This window comes from Stenella coeruleoalba (genome assembly GCF_951394435.1).
Source record: "Stenella coeruleoalba genome assembly, chromosome: 14".
Taxonomy (NCBI): Eukaryota; Metazoa; Chordata; class Mammalia; order Artiodactyla; family Delphinidae; genus Stenella; species Stenella coeruleoalba.
The window spans coordinates 1631576-1643970 of record NC_137160.1 but is presented as its reverse complement, the minus strand read 5'-3'; the positions used below and the strand labels follow the sequence as shown (position 1 = coordinate 1643970).

The following is a 12395-nucleotide window of genomic DNA, read 5'->3' as shown; positions in this document are numbered from 1 at the left end:
TCAGACCACAGCGGCCCCTTCCAGCGTCGCCCGCGGTGGCCGCGGCGTCTGTGACTCACACCCATCCCCCGGGGAAGGCGAGCGGTCCGTCAGAGCCCTAAGATCTCGGAGAGCTCAGATCAGTCTGGTTCTGCTCCCTGACACGCCTAGTATGCACAAAAATACTTTACCTGGAGAATCGTCTCAGAATTCTATCCATCAAAGAATTTGCCAAAGATTCGCGTGCACGGAAATGCACCAGACGCACACCCGATATGATCGCAGGGCTACAGGTGAGCGCAGCCCCTGGGGACCTGCCGCTCCGGCAGCCTCACCTTACAGACGAGGTGAATGAGAACCGAGATAGCGCCATCAAATACCCCCCGCCCAGATCTTCTTCTTTCCTGGAGGTGTCTGCTGGGAAAATGTCACTTCGGCCATGCGATAAAATCAGAGTTTCCTGGGCCCAGCACGACAGCAGCCTCAGATCATCCACGCAGACAGGACAGAATTTGAGACCGAGACCTGGGGAGCTCCTGCAGCCCCACACGGTTATCCAGAGACGTGCTCACAGATACTGGCAAGTCCTGTTCCCATCTGCTCCCCGACTCGGGTAAACAGAAACCTGAGGACTCGTCCCAAGGAAAACTCTAGAACGGACCTGAGTCCTGTTTCACTGACCTCGTGAGAAACCCAGGCAAATTTCAGGATCAGAAGGGGATGTGGAGCCACAGATACTCGGGAAGATGAAGAGCCGGTGTTCTCCTGTCCAGAACCCGCTGGCACACGGACTCCCCTTCTAAACCTGACCCTGCGGGTTTGCACAGTACCCTCCCCCGCTCCCCCTTCCCCCCGATCCTGAACCGCATGGAGCCCCAGGCACCTCACACCCGTGTCTCTGCGAAGCTGCCTCAACTGTCCCAGCCGCTTCTAATCCTGGGACACAGGCCCGCTGGCACCCGCTGGAGACCCAGGGCGGCTCTCTACCCCTCCGGGCCCCCGAAACCCCAGCCAGGGTTTCACCTGTGCTTTCTGCACCCGTCAATCATCTTTAGTGCTGGGTGGGCCAGGCTTTTCTGCAACGTTCTGCTTCTCTCTCTCTTTTAAAGCATCCACTCCTTGAGACTAGGGATGTACCTTATTTATTCTTCTCTTTCCAAGGCCAAGACACGTGGTGGTCTCCGCAAATGGTCACGAAGAGTCAGGGTGTGGATTAGCCAGGCCCTCTGCTCCACGCTGGGGCGTACGGCAGGTCCTGGAAACCAGGAGGCCGGGTGATGGCTCGAGTCAGGCGTTAATTCAGCTGCATTCATTACAGTTCTCCGTGGAACGCCGCCAGCTAGACATTCAGAAGATTAAGGTCAGGATAAGATTAAAAGAGGAAAGAGTGAAAAAGGAAGGAAGAAGGAGGGCGGGATCTGCCGATCTGTTGCTCAGAGACTTAACGTCTATCAGTGAAAAATGTTTACAACATGTACAGAGAGAGAGAGAACTTAAAATATTTACCGCACACCTTCTCAAATATGCATCCGGTATTACATAGAGAAACTACGAAAGGAAACAAATACAAGAACAACAATTTACACTTCAATAAGATTCTATTCTTTAAAACAATATTACCTCAAATTTCTTTCAAGGGAGAAAAAAGTACGTTCCCTAGTAAATATGAGATGCAAAGCACGGTTTGTTTAAATTCGATTTACACACAGCTTTTCTGGGGACGATCCGTGAGGGACAGGGCGAAGCCCACGCACCAGACATGCAGCAGTAAGGGTCCTGGCCTGAGTTGGGGGGCGCGGGGCATGGCCACTGGAGGGGCCTCTGCTGGACTCCGAGCCCAGGGTGTGGACGAATCCTGCGGGACGGCCCGGGACTCCAGGCTGTTGGAACCCAGAGTCCCTGCTGGGAAGCATCGGTCGCTCACTCACCAGCCCTGCCCCTCACCTTCCAAGGGGCTGGGGTCTTGGCCGGCCCAGGTGGCCTGGATATCACAGTCCCTTTAGTGCTTCAGATGGGCCGGCGAGCGTGGGCCCCGTCCAGCCAAGGACACGGCGAGGTCTGCGCTCCTGCCCGGGCTCACGTCCACTCAACCCACTTCCTCCTCCACGTGGGAACACTGGTTGAGGTTCTCCTGTGGAACGGGCATGTTATGCACGGCCAGCAAGCCCTGCGGGAAAGGGGCTTGGTGAAGTAGCAGCACCCAGAGAGTCGCATCGTGACAAAGCGCCACAGTGACACTGAACGGCAGGGTCGCAGGAACGGCCGAGGTCCAACCTGGTCCCTGCAGGTGACACTCAACGTACAAAACAAAAGCAGAAGCTTTCTGAAGAACCCGGTGCTCCGACACCTGTTTCATCCTCGTCCGCTGCTTTTTATTTTGTTTCTATGTAAATGCTGGTTGCGTGCACCACTGGGTCATGAGCCCAGTAGTTTGAAAATCACGGGCTGGGGTGACCTGGGAAGTTTTCCTGGGGAGTCGCTGCTCTGGGACGGTGCCCAGGGTTGGGGTTGTGTGAGGAGAGCCCCCGGGGGCTCCGGCGCCCCCCGTCCCCGTCCTTCGCGCTCCTGAGGATGTTCCAGCACGTTGGCTCGGGGGGGGGCCTCTCCCCGTGGGGTCAGCTGCCTGCCTGAGCCGGGGGTCCCACACGGTCCTGGATCTGCTGGCCTCCCAGCGCTCACAGACAGGCGGCCCGACCTAGGCCTGCTCGGTGGAAGTGGGCTGAGGTCATTGCACAAGCTCCCGCCTCGGAGGTTTGGGGATGGAAGAGATGACCGGTGTTGCCAGCGAGGCCAGAACCCGCTGCAGGTGCTGGTTATTTAAGGACGGGATCGTAGGTGATTTGCCCACATTTCCAGGACCAGCCAAGGGGCAAGGCCAAGAGCGGACGCTGCTCTTTCGGCCTCTGGACGGCGTGTTTGCTGCCCCCTCGGCTGGTTGAGCTCCTGTTGCCGCTATAACCGACCTCCGCGTGGACTCTCTATCCTCACACGGTAGCATCGTCACGGTTCCCGTCACCCTACCGTCTCCCCACCACCCTGCTCCCCCCCGGAACCCAGGGAGATCACCGCCAGCTGGAACGGCATACTTTGGAAATCAAAGTCTTCTTTCATCTGTCATTGGACAGCTAGTAAGTTTTCGAAGTCAAAGATATGGCTCAAATTTTAGCAACTAAATACACGTGAAGAAGAAAGTTATTACTCATCCAACTAATTGAATTTTGGAAGACTTGGCTTTCCCACTGAGTTGCATGGCCTGATGTTGATTTTGTCATAGATCCTGTCAAATAACACACTATACCGTGCGTCCCATTATGGTAACATATTTTAACATAATCGGTCAATCTCCTGGAGGTTAAAAAGCACTAAACTGAAAAACCCAGAGCTATTGGGTCTTAAGATGTATGGATGGCATGAAGTTTTTAAATTTTTGTCCTCTAGAGCATTGCTGATTTTCAGAATGGACATGTCCTGTTTACAAGAAACTCCCAAGATTCACGCAGTCTTGTGACGGTGACGGAAGAGGCCCCTGCTCGGCCCCCTCGACGGCTCCTGGAGGGGACGGCACCACCGGTCACTACGTCTCGTCCAAGAGGTCGTCCGAGTCGCCATGTTAACGAGAAGCTGCGTGGCCCCCACTGCCCAGCAGGTCCTCACTGAGGCAATCACTGCCCCAGGACCTCGAAAGACAAGAATTCCATTTTTTAAAAATCTAGTTAACATATCAAAGAGCAGTAAATGTGCAAATTGCTGTTCCAAGGGCTCCTTTATTGCCTTTCCTTCTCAGATGTCCTCCGGCCCCTGCACCCGGCCCCCTGACACGGTTACTCACTGGCGGGAAGAGTGAGCTATTTATACTCCTCAGATGTTTACCTTCGTAAAGACACTTCAAAGAGTGCTTGCGGGGCTCTCCCTGGCCCAGCAAACACTTAAAACCTATTGCTGTGATGGATGGAGCCTCTCCCCAGATTTAATAAATAGACACCGCGGCCCCTGCTTCTCTCTCAGGGCAGCTGTTCTCCTAATGGGCTCACGGGTGGCCTGGCTGGCCCGGCTTGAGAATTAGGCGAGGCTGCAATGACGATCCAGGGCCTCCTTTTTATTTCTTCCCCCCGAGTCTCGCGTCTCAGAGCCGGATGGTCTGTTAATGTTTCCCGCCAAGCATTCCACAATATTGACTTCATCTTTCTATGGGGGATGATTCCCATAAAGATTACTCGCTCTTCTTTTAATATCGAGCTGCCCCAATGGGTCAGATGAGCAGCCTTGATCGAGTAGAGAACGTAAATACATCTAAACTTCGCCTCACCAAACACGTAAGTTGCTCCGAAGGCTTGATGCCATCAGTAGCTCCCAGGAGGATACACGAGGGGCGGAGTCCGTCTGAACGACACAGACTTAAACGCTAACTAACACCAGCCAGGCTTCCCTTCTGCGGCCGCAGAGGGTTTGGAGAGGCACACGAGCAGGGGGCTTTGCTCAGGCAGTAAACAGCATCGTTTCTCGACGTCCATCATAACCGAAGGGCCCGAGTCACACTGTACCCAGGACCCTTTGGGACACTCACTCAGCTTCCTAATCTTTATATTATTAGCCCCTTTTAAAAATAAAGAAACGGAGGCTGGGCGAGGTTAAACGTCTTGTCCAGGATCACTCAGCAGCCTGACATCCCAACAAATTTCTGACCTTGGAATCATGCTCTCTGATCACCTGACGCCACGTCCTCCACGTGAGGATGACTGAGAAGAGGGGCGTGCCCTCCAGCCACGCTCAGCTCCGAGACGCTAGTTTCAACGCTAACTGAGCCCCGTGAGACGGAGGTGTGTTCCCTACGAGGACAGGCGCCCCTAAGATGCTTCAGAACAGCCAGGGCTGCGCGTTGCAACAACGCAAAAGAATTTTGAATGGAGTCTATCATTTCCAAAGTTTGTTCGTTTCCTGGACTGAAAATCAACACCCAGCTGCAGCCATGCGAGTCAGATTCTGTGGAGGGTTTTTTGCTTGACATCAGCTGCCTGGTGCTTCGGACTGTGTTTCTGTTCCAGCTGCAGAGCCAGGGTTCCAGGAAGAAGCGTGAAGCCCGGTTACTCTAGATAGTTCCACCAACAGGAACCCCACCAGCGGGAGGACGGGACAGCACATGGCCGGGGCCACAGCAGACACCCCAGGAGGGGTGACTCGGGCAGTTAAATCCTCCAGTGCCTGTGCATTGAGGGCAACAGAAGAAATTAATTCAGGAAATAAATGATGCTTTTGTGTCGTTTCTACGTACTAGCTAGTTCTAAGTTACTTAGAAATGTAACCACAGATGAGAAAAACTACAACTTGATCTTCCAAGAGAAAAAAGAAACGTTTGGCCAACCGGTGGTGGGTCAAACCCTGAAACCTTGATCGAGAGACCTGGCAAATTCCTCCGCAGATCCCTCCACCCCCGGCCTGGTCCGGCCTCCAGCAGTGCTCGGGCAGAGCTGAGCCTCTTCCCAGGGACCGAGTCACATCCAAGATGAGTCCCCAGGTTTTATTCAGAGGTTTTCCCGTGACTTTCCATCTTGGAGTCACATGTGTGTGAGGATTGGGAAACGGATGGAACGGGGACTGCGTGTTCTCGACTCTGATGTCCCCTCTTGGGGTCACCAGGGTGGAGCAGCCCTTGGTACTTATCATCCCGTGACCCCAGCCATTGCAGTAGACGCACCTTCTAGAATAAAACCAGGGGCCAAGGCCACTGCTCTCGGTGTGTCTGGCACTGTCCTAGATTCCAAGAATAGGAACCCCACAGACCTCACAGGGGGTCTGTGCAGTGGGTCCTGTGCTGTGCCCCTTTACACGTGGGGAAACTGAGGCACGGAGCTTAAGCCATCTGCCCGGGGCCATGTATCTCGTGGCAAAGCCAGCATTTGAAGCCAGAGGTCTGGCTCCTAGGTCGGTTCACTTAATTGCTGTGCTAGGCTCGTGAGTGATCTACTGGCCTAAGTGTCTGTGTCCAGAACCTCCATCCACTGGGAGCTCATGTGCAGACTAACCCCCAGAGCGTCCCGACCTACAGAGGTGAGTGGGTTTCCCCGGGCTGCTGTCACACAGGGGACATTCCAGAAGCTTCCTTCCCTTACCTCGAGGCTCCAGGGTGCACTGCGGGGCTGCAAGCACGCCAGCCATCCCCCCTCATTCCACCACGGCCCCTCCTCACGTCCAGGCTGCACCTCAAGGTCAAGCTGCCGTCTCCAGTCCCCTCTGTCCTCACATGGCTGTGTCCCTGGAAAGAGGCCTCATCTCTGTGGCTCCAGGACCCCCCATGCTGGTCCCCCCCCTTCTATGGTCTGTCCTCCGTCCGCTCAGCCCACATACCCCACTGGGCACCAACTGTGTGCCCGACACCTTACGGGCAGGAGAGCAGAGCCCCACTTGGGAGGGGCCCTCAGGGCCCCCCACAGAGGCAGGCGTGCGTGTCCTCTACCCTGTCAATGGCAGGGTGACACTGGGGACATGGGAACAGAAACCAGGGACCTGTCTCTGTGCCCAAACACAGGCCATTAACTCAAATCTTCAAATTAGTTCCGCCAAGTGGTGGTACGTTGTATTTGACTACTATCATCCTAAAAGAGAGAGATGGTTAAGATATTGTATGTGGGAATAAAATCCAAGTCCTACAATAGCAATTTTAAGACACTGTGATGATTATGTGGTTAATCCTATTGTCATTCAATAAACAGTATTTGTTTTTCTTTAAGAGGAAAGCTTGGGGGAAAAGGATATGATAAATTCAGTGTTAAGACAACGCTCTTTCGGGGGCAGCTGCTCTCGCAGGCCGCACGTTCTGCTTCAGGTGCGTCTGATGAAGGCATAAGTTGTAGTATCGTAGCTAAATGACAAAGTGTTTGTCAGGAAGATCAGTTTGTAATTGAAATTCAAATTTAATGAAAAAGAGAGAAAAATCCTCATCACATTCCTAATGAAATGAGGGGTGTTGTGTGCATTCGGCTGAGAACCAGCCCTGAAGAGTCTCTAGGAAAATGCGGGTGTTGCTCCCCAAAGATGTGCTTCTTCTGACTTTACAGAAAAAGGAGGGGCTCCTGATGGCCGTGTCCTTTAGGGCAAGTTGGACGAGAAGGGGCAGAGCGCTGCAGCGGCGCCTACACGGCCCACACACCTGCCCAGGCCTGCCCAAGCTCTTCCCTCCACCATGCGGACCCACGCTGCTCGCGCTTCCAAAACACTTCCCAGGCCGCTGCCCGAGGGCCACACCGCAGCCGGGCCAGGGCCACGCCCAGCGACCTCCCTCCACGAGACCTGCTGCCCGCTCCCGTAATGCTCACTGTCTGTGCTTTTCCCTGGGTGTTTGCGGCCTTCCCTGTCGTCTGTGGGCAGAGGACCTGGAGGGGGCGCTCACCAGGCGGCCAGGGACAGGCAACGCAGAAGCTGGCACTGAGGTTTGCTGTCACCTGAGGCGCAGGTGCGAGATCAACCTCATGAAACCCCAGCAGGGCCTCTGCCTGGAAACGCTGGTGACCAGCATCACTCCTCGGGTCCTGCACCTTTGAAAACCCAAAGCCAGAAGCCTCCTTTCACGAGGACCCGAGGACAAGGACCCTGGGTGTCACGTGGAGCTGTGCAGGGCGGGCGGGCCAGCTGGGGGGGGACGCTGGGGGGGCGGGGCCTGGAAGGCCGCCAGCGGGGCACCAGCTCCGCCCCACGCTTGGGCCATAAGGAAGGGGCAGGAGAGCAGGCATCTCCAGAGGGGCCGGCCAGCACGGGCTTGTCCCCTGGACGTAGCCCAGTCCCACCATCCTCCACAGAACCTCGTCCTGGAAGCAGGAGGTCCCGTCCCCGACAAAGCAGAAGCTAACGAGAAGGGCCTGGCCGGTGCCTCGGGGGACATCAAGGCCCCAGGTTCCACTCCCCAGCCAGGCCCACCCCTGGGTCTGGTAAGGATCCAGAGGGCCTTGCAGGAAGGTCTGCGGAGTCAGAGGGACGTCCGGGACACCGGCGCCCTGCCCCGCGGAACATCTGCATCACAGTGCCATAAAAGGTCAGTGGCATGAGCGCAGCCCGGCCGACGCGGGCCAGGGCCTGTTCCTGACCGGAGGCTCCTTCAGGACCTCGGGCTCACGAGCGCGGGCCCCGCCAAGGGACCCCCTCAGACACCGCACAGGCTCAGGGGATGGTGTGCAGACACCCCCAGGGATGAATTCTGCACGGGAGAAAATAGAGGTCATTTTTGTTTCAACTGAACTGATCGGTTGGAATGCAGGTACAGCCGTCAAAATCCAAGACGCGCAATTTTTTTTAATTTTTAAATATATGAGAATTTGCTCATCTGCACCAGAGGTGCCACGGCCCGGCCTCAGGCCCCTCCCCTCTAGCCCCGACCCTGCCCCACACACCCTCAGCTCCAGGCAGCCGGGGGCCAGGCCTCGGCCCGCGTGACAGGCCTGGCCCGTGGCTGCGGTCGGAGCACTTGCTTCCCCACCTTCCTAGGGCGAACAACTCGAACAGTTCAGATTTGGACACACGAACAGCTGCCGTTTCCGCGTCCCCTCCCTGTGGCCTCCGCCAAGGCGCCTCCCTCACTGCCCCCTCCTGTGGGTTTCTTCCTACTTCTCCTCCGGCCCCTAATCTCTCTCTTTTTCACTGTAACACGATATACTGCCTTTTTTTTTAAGGGCCATATAATCTTATTTCTTCTCTTTTGTGACTATTTCAGAAAGAACCTAATAACCATCTATGACCTAACAGCTCAGGATAATCAGATAATAGACACAATCTCGTGGAACTTTTTTTGATTTCTGGGAAGAGGAAACGTGTGGTGCTTTGGGGGCTTGGTTCCAGGATCTGGACCCTGCCCCAAAACTCCCTGGCGCAAGCCTGATGCTCAGAAAACTGCAGAATCCAGCTGTCTGGAGCCCTCGTGTGGGTCCCTAGAGGTGAAGTGACCTGGTGACATCACGCACACGACAGCTGCTGACGCACGAGCCACGGGGCAGGCGGGCGGCCAGCCACAGGGGCACGGGGAGAGGGTGGGCAGCCCACCGCAGCCTGGCCTGAACTGGCAAAGCAGCGTCAGCACAAAGTCAGGAGGGCCCTTTCGTTTGAGGGGAGCGATGCTGTCTGGGTGAAGCGGCCTCCAGTGCGATCATCCCCAGGGGTGTGTCCGAGAAAGCGTGGGGAGCACATCCTCTGCCCCGCGGCCTCTCCAAGCTCCACCGGTAACTGGCTGTTTGTACCTGGGCTGGGATCTTCGAATGCAGGGCTGAGCTGTCGGGAGCTCGGGGTGCAAGGCTGAGCTGTCGGGAGCTCGGGGTACAGGGCTGAGCTGTCGGGAGTTCAGGGTGCAGGGCTGAGCTGTCCGGATCTCGGGGTGCAGGACTGAGCTGTCCGGATCTTGGGGTGCAGGGCTGAGCTGTCCGGATCTCGGGGTGCAAGGCTGAGCTCTGTCGGGAGCTCGGGGTGCAAGGCTGAGCTGTCCAGATCTCAGGGTGCAGGGCTAAGCTGTCCGGATCTCGGGGTGCAAGGCTGGGCTGTCGGGAGCTCGGGGTGCAGGGCTGAGCTGTTGGGAGCTCGGGGTGCAAGGCTGGCCTGGTGCTGTCGAGCTCCTGTGCTCTTCAGCGGTCAAGCCCCACCTTTTCCGTGTGTGTGAGCTGAGGGACCCTCCTAGTCCTTGGACGCAGCTCACATCTAAACCACCTGTTCTGTCATGGGAACCTCCCCGCAGGGTCCTCCTGGCTGCCCGCAAGGTGGTCGCTGACTGACGGGGATCAACACATCCATCTCAAGTTCAGGACACACATAGCAGCAAGTAGCATGGCAAGCAGAGCTCCGAGGGCCAGTGTGAAACCACACAGCCCTGGAGACCAGGGGTCCCTGTGTCCGAGCTGCGTGCTGGTCTCTGCTGCCGCTCCGTCCACGAAGTGATCCTCGCCCTCGTGTGGGAAGCAGCACTTGCGTCGCCACTCAGTGGAAATCCATGAGCTCGCTGTTCCCACACGTGCACAGAGCTCACGTCCTCTTTAGTCAAAACGAATCCCATTCTATGTCCCGAAGGTCGCTCCTCATTAATGGAATCATTGTAATTAAGAATAGAAAAAATAAATGCAAGCAATGTAAAATTCAGAAGTCCAGTTGCCGCTGCAAGATGACTATTAGCTTCCTGATTACATCCACTTCTCACCTATGTCCCTGGCCGCCTTGTCATAGCGTGGCCTCTTCCCATCATCACTGGAGTCTGAGATTTACGAACAATGAACTTCCTGAAAGTGAGAGCGATTATCCGAGCTGCGTCCACTTGACCACAAGTGAGCCCAGGAGTGAGGCCAGGAGTGACCCCAGTTGCCAAAAAGGAGTCATGAAAACGGGGCTGGCGTCGGGGAGGGCGAGCGGGCTGTCCCCACTCACCTGGGAGGCCGTGCACCTGGGCATCAGCATGGAGGCGGGTCACTCACATTCTGTACCTCTGGGAAAAGTTCGGCTTCTTTCAGGTGGTTTACTAAATGCTCATTCTTTTTAAAAACTCAACTTGCTTCCCACTCTATGCCCACTGTTGGGTGGACGAGGGCTCCCAGTTTGCGACCTGGAGACACCACCCCTGCAGAGCTGCCAGGTGTCAGGGCCCCACGGTCCTGCTGGCGTGGCCACCGTCAGCTCACTCGAGCGCACAGGGCCCTCGGAGCCCCTCCACCGCCCCCCGCCACCCCTGCAGCCCATGACAATTAAATCTGCGGGTGGAGGGAAGTCACCGCACGCCTCTCCACTGTAATTGTAACTTGTTGCCGATGTCAAGCTCCGACAGGCTCCGTCTCGTCTGCCCCTCGGCACCGTGGCATTTATTTATAACCTCAAGAACATCTCAAACCCAGCAGCTGGCACGGATGCCAGGGTGGGTGATGGATACACCGTGGGAAGTTAGCCAGGCAAAGAGCAGAACAGTGGACGGTCGTGTAAATTTCCCAGAAACGTCACAGGTGGCCTCGGCAGAGACGGGCACAAGGGTGCTGCTTCCCCGCCTCAGCCCACGTCCACGGGGTCTGCAGCTCAGCCGCCTGCCACCCAGGCCCCCGTCCCTGCAAGCGCGGAGCTCTCCCCCTGGCTTTGAGTCACCTGCCCATCCTCACCCCACCTTTTCTCTCCTTTTTCTCATGGGCTCCTCTGCTCGTGACTTGCAGCGCCAACCTGCAATATTTTATATTCCCTCTACCCGCCAAGGTGACGCGTCACAGACCTGCCACGTGGGAAAATGGTCAAAGACGCCACAGCCTTATGCAGAAAAGAGCCTGGCACGGGGCAGGTCTCAGACGCTTACAATGAGGATCAAAGCAAGTGATTCCCGCCACGTCAACCTTGACGGCGAACACAGACCGAAGATTCTATCCAGTCCTGCTTCGTCTTAAATAAAGCCTGAGCCATGTAATACCCCTAAGAAAATTATGAGAAGTGAGGCCAGACGCCAGGTATTTGAAAGATGAATCACTCAAATTACAAGAACATTTGCATTTTACGTATAATATGCCACTTTCAATAACTTATTATTGAGCTTTGCAAAATCACACTTTATCCTATAATTTAATGCATAAATTGCTACTACGCTTCCCGCGATTGCATGGGCATCTTTGGAGTGTGAGAAAGAGAGCACAGTCTTTGGGACAAATGATTCCTATTCCTGCCGATATGCGGGTTAGTGTGTTCATCTGAGAAACGGGTTCATTGCCCCCAGCCTCAGCAGCACATTGCAGTGGCCTCTGCTGCTCCGAGAAGGGCCGTCCGTCCGTTCTGAGGCCCCTGTGTGTCCGTATGTACTTTATCAGGGCCTCGGCTCTGAGGGGTAGTCAGCCAGCTTCTGACAGAAGCTGCTTCCTTCTGCTGGAGCACGGTCCTTCACTGCGTCTCCAGGCAAACCACACTGTAGGAGAGCGTGTAATGGTGGGAAAGGCTTACAACACGGTAAATGGTTAGAGCGGGAGCCACGTTCCCAATGTCACAAAAGCACGAAAGATGCAAATGCACACGTATAAGAAGCCCTGAAGGAGATACAGCACATCCTCAGGTCGGCGTCTCTGCCCGTTCCTCCTCCTTTGTGCTTCCCGACCTCTCGAGACCTCTTTCTTGCCGCATGCAGTACCTTCAACCAGAGAGAAACAGTGAACGTCGCTGGGTGTGTTTTCCAAAGACCACACCTCCTCCTGTCCCCATCCCATCCTCCGGTTTGAGCAGAACCCCGCGGATTTCTGCATCACTGAGAAATACTCTTATTAGAGCTCGATTGCTGAAAGAACCAAGAATATTATCCTTCCTTCTGCCGTAAGAACAAGCAGAGCCCACTTCCTAGCAGAGCCAGAGACCACAGGAACTTTGTCCGCCGGGGGCGGGTGCCGGTCCGGAGGAAGCAGGCATCGGAAGTGGAGAAATAGGCCAGGGAGGAGGTTCCCGGT

General features: G+C 55.7%; 1 long non-coding RNA gene across 2 annotated transcripts in view; it reads right to left on the bottom strand.

The window, feature by feature from the left end:
• Window positions 1-12395, bottom strand: part of LOC307197169 — a 154641-nt gene that overhangs the window by 93987 nt on the left and 48259 nt on the right. For both annotated transcript variants that reach the window (XR_013831341.1, XR_013831342.1), the window contains exon 3: window positions 1117-1318. This is a non-coding gene — a long non-coding RNA (uncharacterized lncRNA). The remainder of the gene's footprint in view (window positions 1-1116; window positions 1319-12395) is intronic.